Raw genomic sequence first — 15,561 nt, 5'->3', positions numbered from 1 at the left:
AGCCTATTCTTAAAAGTAATGACCGAGTCCTCTGTTTTTACTCTCTCAGGCAAATACGTTTTGTCCTTACCATGAAGAAACCTTTCCGTTAGCCATAGCCGCCACCCCCCCCCCTTGATTAGCACTAGCTGCCGCGCCCCAAGTGTTAGGGTAGGGGCCAGGAGAGGGGTAAAATATTTACCCCTGTCCGGTTTCGGGATCCTCAGTGTCGAGATGCCACTGTCAGCCATATGACCGCCGTTCTCCCAACCGTCTGTATTTTATACCGAACCCTTCAATACCTGGTACCTACAATACATACAATGGTACCTATAGGTATACCTGTAGGTTACAGATTACATATATTTAACAAGTATATTGCACCTCATTACAGCAGGTGTTGTTTGGCCAAACTCATTGGTGCAATTATAAGATATAACAACCCAGGTTTTGTTTGGTGTATTTATATTGATGTACTCCTACCTTAAGTATAATCCTCTCTCTGGCAGAACAGCTGTGAAGACTGATGTCAATTATAGTGACTATCCATTGAATTGCTTTAACTGATGCTATCCACTAATAAATTTGCATTCCTGGTGTGCAGTAGCACTTCACTATAAAATAAATGTGTTATGGCTGCTATACTGTACTGTGGCTCATTGAATCCCAAACTTTATTGAATCTCGGATTCCTAGAATATCAAAAATTTTTCACGACACCCCATAGGCCAAAAGTTTCTTATTAAGAAATTTAGAAATAAATATTAAATGAAATAAACTGTGTTTATATACCATCCTTAGGTTCAATTGTGTGGTGAGGGACGAGATTTGCTTCTGACTGTCCACATATTTTATGATTGACAGCCACCAGCACTGGTTTTGCCTATTACATTGACAATAAATAATTTGAATTGGTCCTGGAGCACCAATCCAAGGCACCCCTGCAAGTGGCCAGAGACACCCCAGGGTGCCTAGGAACACAGTTTGAAAATCACAGCTGTACTTCTTACAGATACACTCTCCTATTAGTACTGACTGAGTTCATTACCTGATGTTTTGATATTAAAGGTATTACTAGTCTTGTGGGACTTGTCAGGATAATCACTATCTCCGTATAGTTACTGTACTTCCTTTTCAGGAGGTGGCAGGTGTGTGAAGAATATGAGTTACTGTACCCACTTCCAGACCTCCTGCAGCTTTGCTATTTCAGTACCAGCACCGCTCTGAATAGGAGTGGTAGGCAGGGGCGGATCCAGAAGAAAATGAAAGGGGGGGCACCATAATAGGGGAACGGTAATAGTTATATTTGCATGCACCTAAGGCACGCATGCTCCCTGATAAGGAGTGTGGTTCTCCTTTTGAAAAAAAAAAGAAGTGTCAGTGATCGCGCTGAGCCCAAAAAAAAGTGGGTCCCACGGACCCCTCACTTTTAAAAATTGGGGTCCTATCTGTCCTTTTCTGGGTCCCATCAGAATGAAGGTTCATATTAATCTTATTAATTATTCAAATATAAAAACAGACTTGATTTCAACACTACAAAAGTATTGCGAGGGGGAGGAGGGGGTGATAATGCTGCTGGGCTGTGTAGCATACAGGACACTCTGCCCCAGAGCTGTAACTAGACATTTCAGTGCCCTTTAGCAGAAAGTAAATTGGTGCTCCCCCTGCCGTACTTCAAACCAAGGACAGTGCCCGCCGAAGGCGCGCACCAAAAAATAAGAATTTACTTACCGATAATTCTATTTCTCGGAGTCCGTAGTGGATGCTGGGGTTCCTGAAAGGACCATGGGGAATAGCGGCTCCGCAGGAGACAGGGCACAAAAAGTAAAGCTTTCCGATCAGGTGGTGTGCACTGGCTCCTCCCCCTATGACCCTCCTCCAGACTCCAGTTAGGAACTGTGCCCGGACGAGCGTACACAATAAGGGAGGAATTTTGAATCCCGGGTAAGACTCATACCAGCCACACCAATCACACTGTACAACCTGTGATCTGAACCCAGTTAACAGTATGATAACAGCGGAGCCTCTGAAAAGATGGCTCACAACAACAATAACCCGATTTAGTTAGCAATAACTATGTACAAGTATTGCAGATAATCCGCACTTGGGATGGGCGCCCAGCATCCACTACGGACTCCGAGAAATAGAATTATCGGTAAGTAAATTCTTATTTTCTCTATCGTCCTTGTGGATGCTGGGGTTCCTGAAAGGACCATGGGGATTATACCAAAGCTCCCAAACGGGCGGGAGAGTGCGGATGACTCTGCAGCACCGAATGAGAGAACTCCAGGTCCTCTTTTGCCAGGGTATCAAATTTGTAGAATTTTACAAACGTGTTCTCCCCCCGACCACGTAGCTGCAGAGTTGTAATGCCGAGACCCCTCGGGCATCCGCCCAAGATGAGCCCACCTTCCTTGTGGAATGGGGCTTAACAGATTTAGGCTGTGGCAGGCCTGCCACAGAATGTGCAAGTTGAATTGTGCTACCAATCCAACGAGCAATCGACTGCTTAGAAGCAGGAGCACCCAGCTTGCTGGGTGCATACAGGATAAACAGCAAGTCAGATTTCCTGACTCCAGCCGACCTGGAAAACTATATTTTCAGGGCCCTGACAACATCCAGCAACTTGGAGTCCTCCAAGTCCCCAGCAGCCGCAGGTACCACAATAAGCTGGTTCAGGTGAAACGCTGACACCACCTTAAGGAGAAACTGGGGACGAGTCCGCAGCTTTGCTCCGTCCGAATGGACAATCAGATATGGCTTTGTGAGATAAAGCCGCCAATTCTGACACTCGCCTGGCCGAGGCCAGGACCAACAGCATGGTCATTTTCCATGTGAGATATATCAAATCCACAGATTTGAGTTGTTTAAACCAATGTGATTTTTAGGAATCCCAAAACTACGTTGAGATCGCCCAGTGTCACTGGAGACATCAAAGGGGGTTGTATATGCAGTACTCCCTTGACAAACTTCTGGACTTCAGGAAACTGAAACCAATTTCTTTCTGAAAGAAAATCAACAGGCCGAAATTTGAACCTTAATGGACCCCAATTTGAGACCCATAGACACTCCTGTTTGCAGGAAATGTAGAAATTAACCTAGTTGAATTCTTCCGTGGAGCCTTCCTGGACTCACACCCTGGCACATATTTTCACCTAAGTGGTGATAATGTTGTTCGGTCACCTCCTTCCTGGTTCTGACCAGGGTAGGGATGACCTCTTCCGGAATGCCTTTTTCCCTTAGGATCCGGCGTTCACCCGCCTTGGCGTCAACTCAGCTGCGGTAAGTCTTGGAACAGACACGATTCTTGCTGAATCAAGACCCTTCTTAGTATCTCTTGAAGTTCCGGGAACCAAGTCCTTCTTGGCCAAACCGGAGCCACGAGTATAGTTCTTACTCCTCTCCTTCCTATCATTCTCAATACATTGCGTATGAAAAGCAGAGGATGGAACACATACACCGACTGGTACACCGACGGTGTTACCAGAGCGTCCCAGCTATTGCCTGAGTGTCTCTTGACCTGGCGCTTCAGGTGGGACGCCATCATAACCACCTTTGGTCTTTCCCAACGGTTTACCATCATGTGGAAACTTCCAGATTAAGTTTCCACTTTTCCGGGTGGAATTCATTCATGCTGAGGAAATCTTCCCAGTTGTCCACTCCCGGAATGAACACTGCTGACAGTGTTATCACATGATTTTCCGTCCAGCGAAGAATCCTTGCTGTCATTGCCCTCCTGCTTCTTGTGTCGCCCCGTCTGATAACGTGGGCGACCGCCCTGATGATGTCCTACTGGATCAGCACCGGTTGACTTTGAAGCAGGAGTCTTCCTAGGCTCAGAGCATTGTAAATTGCCCTTAGCTCCAGTATATTCATGTGGAGAGAAGTCTCCAGACTTGACCACACTTCCTTGGAAATTTTTTCCCTGTGTGACTACTCCCCAGCCTCTCAGGCTGGTATCTGTGGTCACCAGAACATAGTCCTGAATGCTGAATGTGCTGCCCTCTAAGAGATGAGCACTCTGCAGCCCCCACAGAAGAGACACCCTTGTCCTTGGAGACAGGATTATCCGCTGATGCATCTGAAAATGCGATCCGGACCATTCGTCCAGCAAATCCCCTGAGATCTGCCGAATGGAATCGCTTCGTAAGAAGCCACCATTTTTCCCAGGACTCCTGTGCATTGATGCACTGATACTTGGCCTGGTTTTAGGAGGTTTCTGACTAGGTCGAATAACTCCCTGGCTTTCTCCTCCCGGAGTAACACCTTTTTCTGGACTATGCCCAGAATCATTCCTAGGAACAGCAGACGTATCGTCGGAAAACAGCTGCGATTCTTGGAATATTTAGAATCCAGTCGTGCTGTCGTAGAACTACTTTAGATAGTGCTCTTCCGACCTCCTACTGTTTTCTGGAACTTGCCCTTTTCAGGATATCGTCCAAGTAAGGGATAATTTAGATGCCTTTTTTCTTTGAAGAAACATCTTTTCGGCCATTACCTTGGTAAAAGGCCCGGGGTGCCGTGGATAATTCAAACGGCATCGTCTGAAACTGATATTGACAGTTCTGTACCACGAACCAGAGGTACCCTTGTTGAGAAGGGCAATTTTGGACATGGAGGTAATCCTTGATGTCCAGGGACACCATATAGTCCCCTTTTTTCCGGTTCGCTATCACTGCTCTGAGTGACTCCATCTCGATTTGAACCTTTTATGTAAGTGTTCAAAGATTTCAGATTTAGACTATGTCTCACCAAGCCGTCTGGCTTCAGTACCACAATATAGTGTGGAAAAATAATACCCTTTTCCTTGTTGTAGGAGGGGTACTTTGATTATCACCTGCTGGATATATCGCTTGTGAATTGTTTCCAATGCCGCCTCCCTGTCGGAGGGAGCCGTTGGTAAGCAGACTTCAGGAACCTGCGAGGAGAAGATGTCTCGACTCTCCAATCTGTACCCCTGGGATAATACTTGTACGATCTAGGGGTCAACTTGCGAGTGATCCCACTGCGCGCTGAGACTCTTGAGACTACCCCCCCACCTTGAGTCCGCTTGCACGGCCCCAGCGTCATGCTGAGGACTTGTCAGACGCGGTGGAGGGCTTCTTTTCCTGGGAAGGGGCTGCCTGCTGCAGTCTACTTCCCTTACCTCTATGTCTGGGTAGATATGACTGGCCTTTTGCCTGCATGCCGTCATGGGAAAGGAAGGATTGAGGCTGAAAAGATGGTGTCTTTTCAGCTGAGATGTAACTTGGGGTAAAAAGGTTGGATTTCCCAGCTGCTGCCGTGGTCCCCAGGTCCGATGGACCGACCCCAACTAACTCCTTCCCTTTATACGGCAATACTTCCATGTGCCGTATGGGATCTGTATCACCTGACCACTGTCGTGTCCATGACATCTTCTGGGAGATATGGACAACGCACTTATCTTGATGCCAGAGAGCAAATATCCCTCTGTGCATCTTACGTACATATATATAGAATGCATCCTATTAAATGCTCTATATGAATAAAATATTTTCAGTCAGGGAATCCGACCAAGCCAACCCAGCACTGCATCTCCAGGCTGATGGCGATCGCTGGTCGCAGTATAACCACCGTATGTGTGTATATACTTTTTAGGATATTTTTCCAGCTTCCTATCCGCTGGCTCCTTGAGGGCGGCCGTATCTGGAGACGGTAACGCCACTTGATAAGCGTGTGAGCGCCTTATCACCCTAAGGGGTGTTTCCCAACGCGCCCTAATTTCTGGCGGGAAAGGGTATAACGCCAATATTTGCTATCGGGGTAACCCCACGCATCATCACACACTTCATTTTATTTTATCTGATTCAGGAAAAACTACAGGTAGTTTCTTCACTCCCACATAATACCCTTTTTTGTGGTACTTGTAGTATCAGAAATATGTAACACCTCCTTCATTGCCCTTAACGTGTGGCCCTAATGAGAAATACGTTTGTTTATTCACCGTCGACACTGGATTCAGTGTCCGTGTCTGTGTCTGTGTCGACCGACTGAGGTAAATGGGCGTTTTTAAAGCCCCTGACGGTGTTTCTGAGACGCCAGGACCGGTACTAATAGTTTGTCGGCCGTCTCATGTCGTCAACCGACCTTGCAGCGTGTTGACATTCTCACGTAATTCCCTAAATAAGCCATCCATTCCGGTGTCGACTCCCTAGAGAGTGACATCACCATTACAGGCAATTTCTCCGCCTCCTCACCAACATCGTCCTCATACATGTCGACACACACGTACCGACACACAGCACACACACCGGGAATGCTCTGACAGAGGACAGGACCCACACTAGCCCTTTGGGGAGACAGAGGGAGAGTTTGCCAGCACACACCAAAACGCTATAATTATATAGGGACAACCTTATATAAGTGTTTTCCCTTATAGCATCTTTATATATCTCAATATCGCCAAAATCAGTGCCCCCCCTCTCTGTTTTAACCCTGTTTCTGTAGTGCAGTGCAGGGGAGAGCCTGGGAGCCTTCTCTCCAGCTTTTCTGTGAGAGAAAATGGCGCTGTGTGCTGAGGAGATAGGCCCCGCCCCTTTTTCGGCGGGCTCGTCTCCCGCTATTTAGTGAATCTTGGCAGGGGTTAAATATCTCCATATAGCCTCTGGGGGCTATATGTGAGGTATTTTTCGCCAAAAAAGGTTTTCATTTGCCTCCCAGGGCGCCCCCCTCCCAGCGCCCTGCACCCTCAGTGACTGCCGTGTGAAGTGTGCTGAGAGGAAAATGGCGCACAGCTGCAGTGCTGTGCGCTACCTTTAGAAGACTGCAGGAGTCTTCAGCCGCCGATTCTGGACCTCTTCTTACTTCAGCATCTGCAAGGGGGCCGGCGGCGCGGCTCCGGTGACCATCCAGGCTGTACCTGTGATCGTCCCTCTGGAGCTGATGTCCAGTAGCCAAGAAGCCAATCCATCCTGCACGCAGGTGAGTTCACTCCTTCTCCCCTAAGTCCCTCGTTGCAGTGATCCTGTTGCCAGCAGGACTCACTGTAAAATAAAAAACCTAAGCTAAACTTTCTCTAAGCAGCTCTTTAGGAGAGCCACCTAGATTGCACCCTTCTCGGCCGGGCACAAAAATCTAACTGGAGTCTGGAGGAGGGTCATAGGGGGAGGAGCCAGTGCACACCACCTGATCGGAAAGCTTTACTTTTTGTGCCCTGTCTCCTGCGGAGCCGCTATTCCCCATGGTCCTTTCAGGAACCCCAGCATCCACAAGGACGATAGAGAAATTTAGGGGTGTGGCTTCATGGGGAAAGAGCATGGCCACATAACAGTACCAATTCACATTACACCACACAGGTAGAGCACGTTATATACACATTGCACCAGGTAGAGCACGTTACACACATTGCGCCAGTTAGAACACCCTATACACATTGCGCCAAGTAGAGCACGTTACACACATTGCGCCAGGTAGAGCACGTTACACACATTGCACCAGGTAGAGCACGTTATACACACTGTGCCAGGTAGAGCACGTTACACACATTGCGCCAGGTAGAGCACGTTATACACACTGCGCCAGGTAGAGCACGTTATACACACTGCGCCAGATAGAGCACGTTATACAGATTGCGCCAGTTACAACACGTTATACACACTGCACCAGGTAGAGCACGTTATACAGATTGCGCCAGGTAGAACACGTTATATAGATTGCGCCAGGTAGAACACGTTATACACACTGCACCAGGTAGAGCACATTACACACATTGCGCCAGTTAGTGTTCTATACACATTGCGCCAGGTAGAGCATGTTATACACGTTTTATATGGTACTAGGGAGTAGCGACAGAGGTAGCAGGGAGTAGGGACAGAGAGAGGCACCAGGGAATAGGGACAGAGGTAGCAGGGACAGAGAGAGGCACCAGGGAATAGGGACAGAGAGAGGCACCAGGGGGTAGGGACAGAAGTAGCAAGGAGTAGGGACAGAGGCACCAGGGGGTAGGGACAGAGAGGCAGGAGAGAGTGCAGCTAGAAACCCCACCACCATAGCAACACCCTCCAGGGACCAGGCCCCCACCGCTTACCATGGACACTGCCAGCAGCAGCGGAGTCAGGGAGGGGGTATAGTCCGTGGATCTGCATGAGGCCACACCGCCGCCAGCCTGGAGTCAGAGTATGCGGCCAGGGTGAGCGGAAAACGCGGAGGGGGCGGCCGCATGGGTGAGGATGGAGAAGAGGTGAATCAGCGGGGAGAGCGGCGTCAGCATCCAGCCGGGGGAACAGGGGACCGAACTGCCCCCACCTCAGGTACAGCAGTGGACTCAGCCGTTAATCAGGGGGGGTGGGGAGCATGCGGAGCAGAGGAGGGCAGGAGATCACACTCTTCATGGTCTCCGCCTCTTCCAAATCCTTCCTCCGTTCCGTCCCTCCCACCAGACTGATTGACAGAGCAGGACAGGACAGCGCTGCGGCTCACAGCGTGTCCTGAGGGACCCGGCGGTTTTTTATTTTTGTGTCCCCAACATAAATTCCTGGGTAACGACAGGGGGGGCACGAGCCCGAGTGCCCCCCCCCCCCCCCCCGGATCCGCCACTGGTGGCAGGTAAACTTCTCCATGCAGACTGCTTAATCTGTGAAATCCAGTGGCAGAACTGAACTTTCTCTGCCCTCCAGTAACTCCCGCAGCCAGCTCTGATTACCAACACTGCACTCCTGTCAACCATTATATCCGCTCCCACATTGTCATTTGTGGCTTCACTGACTGGGGCAATGCAATTCTTAGACTTCCCTGAACTAGCACCAAGCCACTGCTGCATCACTCTCACAGGCTCCTCTCAGCCACTGCTGGTGCACCCCACTTTTCGGCTGTACTGTGATGCTCCGATGATCACTGCTGCCCCCTAAAAGTGACATACTGATCCAGCTCCTGATCAGGTATCTTAGCCTGCTCCTAATGGTTAGTGGGGTCAGACTTTTGTAGGGTCATCGCTCCAGGGGCGTATCAAGAGGAGGAGACCTGTGTGCAGTCTCTGCCAGGACCCCATCCCCTTCTTTCTAGCCGGCAGTGCAGCTTTAGCGCTAGGAGACACTGTCGCTGTGCCAGGGTCTACTGTGCATGTGCAGGTCTCCAAGGAAATGGCGTGGTAGTCATTTTCCTACTGCGCATATGCAAAACGCTGGCAAAATGGCTACCATTTCCTGTTTCTATACTAGTATTACGGATTCATAATTCACATGGTTTGGTAGCTGTTGTGGTAGCTTCCTCTCCTTCTTTCTCTTTCATCTCTCTCCCTCTCTTTTTCACCCATTATAGCACATAAAATGAGCCAAAATTCATATAGCACACAGAATGAGCCAAAATTCACATTATAGCACACAGAATAAGCTGAAATTCACATTATAGCAAACTGTATGAGCTGAAATTCACATAATTGCACACAGAATGAGACAAAATTCACATTATAGCACACAGAATGAGCCAAAAGTCACATTACAGCACACAGTATGAGCCAAAATTCTTATTATAGCACACAGAAAAAGACAAAATTCACATTATAGCACACAGAATGAGCCGAAAGTCACATTATAGCACACAGAATGAGCCAAAATTCACATTTTATCACACAGTATGAGCTGAAATTCACATTATGCCACATGGAATGAGACAAAATTCATGGAGAGTGACAGCAGGGACATAGGGAGAGTGACAGAAAGTTACAGCAGGGACAGGGAAAGTGACAGCAGGGACATAGGGACAGGGATAGTGACAGAGAGAGGGACAGCAAGGGCATACAGTAGGGACTAGGGAGAGAGTAAGGGAGCAGGGTAAGATTACCTATTTAGCAGCGGCGATGCTGAGGATGCTGTGGTCTGCATGGGCGGAGGCGGGGCAGCTGCGGTATAGCAACAGAGGAGGCATATATATATATATATATAACAGCATGGTACTTCTGGATTTCTAGATGCAGACAACTCAATGTTTTGGAGTCAACACATATAGTACGTATAGTACATCTGTAGATACATAGACACACACCATACATACACTCAGAGTATAGATATACATACACATATGGTAGAGACAAACACACACCCAAATAACAAAAGGCACAGACCACGCCACACTCACCTCCCCACCCTTCCTGCCCGCTGCGAGATAGTCACTGACTCACCGTTTTCCCGGCTCTGCTACCTGGTTCTGTCACAAAGCCCCACAGAAGATTACTGCTGAGAGGAGCTGCGCGCTTATGCTGCAGCTCCCCCCATTTGCGACTAGCGGCCAGGCTCTCACTGTACAGTGGCAGCTGCCACACCCGCGATCTCCATAAAAAAAAAAAAGGTCAGCGCAGAGCATCAGCGGTCAGGGGGGTACTAGGTACTCGGAACCCCCCCCCCCCCCCCCCTCCGTGTGCGTATGACCAGGTGTGCTGTCTGGCTGCAGCTGCCGCAGATGATCGTCGCGGCCGAACCGGCCATCCCTCCCGGCATCGGCTAACTACACTACATTGCATCGCTGCACTACATAACTGCCTTACATTACCCAATATACATAGGAAATGGGTCTAGACTGCATACCTCTAGTGGTTGTAATGAGAGGTGCTGTCTGCTGAGATTTTATGGTACAGTAATACAGGGGAAGAAATGGGTGTAGATGCACTATACAATCATTACTGTAAATTACAATATATAATATATAATAAGAGGTTGTTAGCATATAATTGGCCAATGATATGGGCTTGCTCACCGCGTCGAGGTCACCTTTATTGAGCAAGTCCCTAACACTTTGGGGTTCACATTGGGGCACAGGGCACCCCCAAATCAGCCCAGCCATGAACCCCCCAAGGCATCACACTAGTAGAAAATCGTGAGGTGTAATAAAGTATAGGATAAGCATAGGTACTGAGTGTAGAAAGTGTTTTAAAATTAGATATAAAGTGGGTGAAAAAATATATACATGGATAAAATAACACACATAAGAGGTAGTGAAAAAATAGCGACCATAAGTGTTAGGGTGTGATGCTCCGGTGCGGCCCAGACAGAACAGTTCAGGGGACCCCACGTCCCTATGCTTACCCCCAAATAGACTGTCACTATATGAAAATAATAGGACTTACTTTGTATTACACCTGAATCATTGATGTGGAGTCAGATGTAGGTCCCTGCTTAAAACCAGTTGGGAAGGTGGGGGAGGGGTGCTTGTCAAGGATGAAGTAATCTCAGACTTCAGGTGTGTATTTATACACATAGTATAGACTATACAGAGGAAATGGGTCTAGCCTGCACACCCTAGTGGTTGTAATGAGAGGTGCTATTTGCTGAGATTTTATGGTCATTCAGTGGAAGAAATGGGTGCAGATGCACTATACAATCATTACTGTCAATTACAATATATAATATATAATAAGAGGTTGTTAGCATATACTGTAATTGGCCAATGATATGGGCTTGCTCACCGCGTCGAGGTCACCTCTATCGAGCAAGTCCCTAACACTTTGGGGTTCACAGTGGAGCACACGGGCACCCCCAAATTGGCACCGATGCATCAACGGTCAGGGGGGGTTTCTAGGTACTCGGAAATCCCCCCTGTGTGCGCATATGACCAGGTGTGCTGCCTGGCTGCGGCTGCCACAGATGATCGTCGCTGCAGGACCGGCCATTCATCCCGGCGCCGGCATGTGTAGGGGGGGTGATTGCCCTTTCCGCCTCTGTCTGCATCCACCACTGCTACATAACTACACTACATTGCATCGCTGCACTACATAACTGCCTTACATTACCCAATATACCGCACTACATCATTGTACTACATCATAACGCTACACTGCTTCACTGCACTACATATTCCTATATACTGTACTACATCACTACACCCCCCCATGCACTGCACTGCATCGCTACACTACATCCTAGCTATGCGCTGCATTACATCACTACACCCCCACTATGTGCTGCACTACATCACTACACAACATATCCCCTATACGCTGCAATACATTACCGAACCCTCCCCACCATCACTACACTACAGTACATCCCAATATATGCTCCACTGCATCACTACATCCCTCCGATGCGCTGCACTGCATCACTACATCCCCCTATGCGCTGCATTGCATCACTATGGAATCTATTTACTAAGCCTTGGAGAGAGATACAGTGGATGGAGATAAAGTACTGTACCAGTCTATCAGCTCCTAAATGCCATGTTAAAGTCTGTGTTTGAAAAATGACACTTACAATGCTCAGTAAATAGACCTCAAAATCTCCCTATATACTGCATTACAACACTATACGCCACATGATAACATTAGAACATACCATTGCCTCCCTCCACATGAACTTACCAGCTCATTCATCTAATGAAGCTCCAGACACAGTAGAATGAAAGAACAGGGTAGAGAGGAAGGAGCCGACGGGGCCTGTGCCTCTGGTCGAGAGCGAACAGAATAGAGGGGGGCAGGGTAGAGGAATAGAAGGGGGTGGACCTTGTTCACTGAATGAAAGTGAGATGAATTGAATAGAGAATGGCAGGCCGAAGGGGAAAGAGGGCGGTAGTGTACAGGGGAAGAAGGGGATGGGCCTGGTCTGAACTGGAGGGAGCAGCTTAGAATAGAGGGCAGCAAGGACAGAGTAGAGGGGAAAAAGGTGGTGTGCCTGATCCTTTTGAAGCTGTCACCCGGAGGAGAGGGTTGCCCCTCTTCTCCTCTGATCGGACTATGAGAATCTTTGCTGACTGCCTTACACCTCCACGAAAAATTATACCCAGTTTAGCTTAAACATTCCCCACTAAAACAATACCAAAACTTTACATAAATGTTCTAAAATTTGCATACTAAAATGAGTGTCCGTTTTTATAATTTCTTAGACATATTATGGCTATACACTCCCTCCCACTGAAATTGCAGAAGAAAGAGATCTGGTCAGTACTATGGAAGAGAAGGCTGCCCACATTTTCAGGGAGAAAGACATGATAAGTCTTTCATTGCAAACATCTGCACATTTCACTCCGTAGGAGACCCATTCCCTGAATAGTAATGCCATTACATGTCATTTTAGAGCATGTGGGGGAAGAAATATAAATGAAGCTAGCCATAGGCAATTGTCCCCCTAGAATGAGCAAGCTGAGGTTTTGTGACAGGCATCGCTAACTTTATATTAATAGTTGTTGTGTTCACATGTCTTATTACATGTTGTCACATTGTATCAACATTGAGTCCATAGCAATCTTATGATTTATTCCGATGTCCCACAGATAGTGTAAGAATAAATGAATCCTGTCATACCAATATTTCTATATCCTAATGCACACTGTGTTTACTGGCTCAGTCATCTAAATCCAACTGGGTGAGTTTCTGGTCATACACAGGACATGTCATTAAAGTGATACTCAGCAGAACCGACATACAAATACCTTCTTCTTAATGCCACCTTTATGTTCACCCAGATACTGGAAGAGCCATTAGACAGAGAGCATTCTGTAATACAGATACCATGAGCTTAGATGATCTTTTAATAAAGTTGTCTCAGTGTCAGATCCCATTATGATCTGACAGAAACAACACTGCCCTGGTTGGACAGAAACCCTACGGGTACAATTAAGTAGATGAGAAACATCCTATTGATCTGCGGAAGAAAAGAACAGCGAGTGGTGGGTGGGAGACACGGCAGTGACAGCTGCACATATCATGGAACAAGACTTTCTTTTTCTTTCTAGCATAGGGGGTCATTCCGAGTTGATCGTAGCTGTGCACAGCTATGATCTTCTTCCCTGATATGCAGGGGGACGCCTAGCACAGGGCTATCCCGCCCTGCATGTCAGGCCGGCCACCCCTCGCAGAAGTGCAAAGGCATCGCACATCGGCGATGCCTTTGCACTGCAAGAGTAGCTCCCGGTCAGCGCAGCTTTAGCGTGTTGGCCGGTAGCTACTCATCGCTCCCCGGCCCGCAACGGCTGCGTGTGATGTCACGCAGCTGCTGCGGCCCGCCCCCCCCGTTCGGTCCCGCCACGCCTGCATTGGCTGGACCAAACCCACAAAACGGCAGCCAAATGCCGCCGTTCCGCCCCCTCCCGCCCAGCGATCGCCTCTGCCTGTCAATCAGGCAGAAGTGATCGCATCCCTGCTACGACCTTCGGCTGTCTGGCATGCGCCGCACTACGGTGCCGGCGCATGTGCAGCAGGGACCCGTTCGCTCTGCTGCGTTAAAACGCAGCTAGCGATGGGTCAGAATGACCCCCTTAATACATTGCTTTTTGTCAGGACCAGAGGTGGATTTAGACCTCATGGGGCCCTAAGCAAGATACCAATTTAGTGCCCCACTCCCTCAAACAATCCATAGCACTATATTTTCATTGATTTTCACTGATTTATGTCCCTTACATTGGGGGTCATTCAGATCCGATCGCTGATGTGCATTTTCACTCAGCGGGTGATCAGATCAGAACTGCACATATGTATGCACCGCAGCTACAACGGGCATCACCGGTCAGCGACGGGATGGTGTGAAGGATCCATTCGCACGGGCGTTCGTAAGGTGATTGACAGGAAGAGGCCATTTGTGGGTGGCAACTGACCGTTTTCAGGGAGTGTCGGAAAAATGCAGACGGGCTCAAATATTTTTATGGAGGGTGTTTGACGTCAGCTCTGGCCCCGATCAGCAGGATTCAATTGCACTGGAAGAGTAAGTCCGGGGGTGCACAGAGTCTGCACAGGCAGCTCAGCTAAACATGTGATTGCACACTTGCACAGCTAAAATACACTCTACCTGTAGGTGGCGACTATCTGATCCCAGGGCAGCAAATAACGCAGGCCAGCGCTCAAATCTGAATTAGGCCCATTATTTGTTGTTTTTCTTATATACTATTACAGTATATTACATTCTCCCATCACTGATTGCACCATGTCCCCTCACCAGGGGTTAAAGTGGGAGGGAACGAGGTGGAACTGAGTTCCATCACCTGTAATTATAGTTCCACCTCCTCCACGGCCTTGCACAGTAATTTCATAACGTGTATAAGTGGTACCACTGTGTAGCATAACTACTGAATAAAGGGCACTACTGAGTGATGTAATATAAATAAGGGGCACTGCTGTGTGTTGTAACATGAATAAAGGACACTACTATGTGGTTTAATATGAATAAGGAGCACTATATGCGGTGTGCAGCATAATTTTAATTTGGGGTATTAATGTGTGATCATGCACATTCCTTGTGAGACCATTGTCTCTTTATAAAGATGGGGAGGTAATGCACAAATCTATAGTTTGCAGGGGAGCGCCGAACACCCTATCACCCTCATTGAATGCAGCAGGTCCCCATACCCCATTATTACACCCTCACTCACTGGCGGCATTGTACATGAGTGACCTAGAATACTCAGTATCCTCCTCACTAATTAACAGCATTTTATAACAGCAATTTATAATACCCATTATTTATACACCTCAGTGACTGTATTGATTATATATCAGTACCCCCCTCCCGCGCCCCACTGACTGTAGTGTCTGCTACAATCAGTGTGGAGGGGGGAGGGGGATGCATTGATATACGAGGCAGGGGCATAAGTTCATACAAGACGCCCGGAGGCGAAATGGACGATGGTGCCCCCCCACCCCACACTT

This window comes from Pseudophryne corroboree, chromosome 7 (genome assembly GCF_028390025.1).
Source record: "Pseudophryne corroboree isolate aPseCor3 chromosome 7, aPseCor3.hap2, whole genome shotgun sequence".
NCBI lineage: Eukaryota > Metazoa > Chordata > Amphibia > Anura > Myobatrachidae > Pseudophryne > Pseudophryne corroboree.
Note: the sequence above shows the minus strand (reverse complement) of the source record.